The sequence below is a fragment of the Rhinopithecus bieti genome, unplaced genomic scaffold (assembly GCF_001698545.2).
Source record: "Rhinopithecus bieti isolate Rb0 unplaced genomic scaffold, ASM169854v2 repeat_3856, whole genome shotgun sequence".
Taxonomy (NCBI): domain Eukaryota; kingdom Metazoa; phylum Chordata; class Mammalia; order Primates; family Cercopithecidae; genus Rhinopithecus; species Rhinopithecus bieti.
The window spans coordinates 1-1285 of record NW_016876636.1 but is presented as its reverse complement, the minus strand read 5'-3'; the positions used below and the strand labels follow the sequence as shown (position 1 = coordinate 1285).

The 1285-nt window shown below is 44.8% G+C and overlaps 1 pseudogene; it reads right to left on the bottom strand.

Moving 5' to 3' along the window:
* Window positions 1-255: 255 nt before the first annotated feature.
* LOC108525687 (60S ribosomal protein L7a pseudogene) lies at window positions 256-1051 on the bottom strand (annotated as a pseudogene).
* Window positions 1052-1285: the final 234 nt, after the last annotated feature.

The window sequence follows — 1285 nt, the reverse complement described above, 5'->3', positions numbered from 1 at the left end:
CTGCTTTGTGATTTGTGAATTCATCTCACAGAGGTACACGATACTTTTCATGGAGCAGTTTGACAACACTGTTTTTGGGGAATCTGGGAAGAGATATTTTGGATCGCATTGAAGTCTATGGTAACAAAGGAAATATCCTCCTATAAAAACAAGAAACAAGCTTTCTGAGAAACTGCTTGGAGATGTGTTAATTTTTTTTGAAGGAAAATTTGCATTTTAAATATTTTTATGTACAGAAAACTCAACAGTGTACATTTAACCCAGCTTAGTAGCAAGTTCTTTAGCCTTTGCCTTTTCGAGCTTGGCAATATGAGCCACAGACTTGGGACCCAGGACATTGCCGCCCCAGTGATGGCAGATCTCATCGTATCTGTCGTTGTAATTGATCCTGATAGCTTCCACCAGCTTAGCCAAAGCGCCTTTGTCTTCCGAGTTCACCTGTGTGAAGGTGACAGTGGTGTAGGTCTTCCTGTGGACTAGACGGGCAAGTCTGGCCTTCCCCTTGATAATGCAGTAAGGGACCCCATTTTACGACACAGGGCAGCCAAGAAGACAACCAGCTCGATGGGATCCACATCGTGTGCAATCACCACCAAGCTTTCTTGTTCTCCACCAAGGTGGTGACAGTGTTAACTCCTGCTCGAAGGACAGGTGGTCTCTTAGTGGGGACGTCACCTTTGCCAGCAGCTTTCTTCTCGGCCCAGGCCAACAGCATCTGCTTCTTCTCTTGCTTTGTCTCTGGTCTGTACTTGTGGGCCAGCTTAAGCAACTGAGTAGCTGTTTGGTGGTCCAAGGCCTGAGTGAACTGGTTAATAGCAGGAGGCACTTTCAGCCGCTTATAGAGGATGGCTCTCTGCCACTGCAACCTGATATAGCGAGCCCATTTCACAAAGCGGGTGAGGTCTCTTTTGGGCTGGATGTCCTGTCCAATGCCAAAATTCTTAGGTCTTTTCTCAAACAGGGGATTCACCACTTTATTGGCCTCCCGCTTTTTCATGACAGCAGAGGCTAGAGTCACCTTCTTTCCCTTGGCCTTCTTTCCTTTCGGCATCTTGGGCGGTGGGAGGAGAAAAAAACGAGATGTATTAATTTATCTCACAGCATGACATGATTCTTTTCATGGATCAGTCTGTTAGCACTGTTTTTGGGGAAACTGAGAAAGGATATTTTGGATTTCATAGAATCCTATTGTGACAAAGGAATTATCCTCAGATAAAAAATAGATGGAAGGTTTCTGAGAAAGTCCTTTGTGATCTGTGAATTCATCTCACAGAGATAGAAGTTT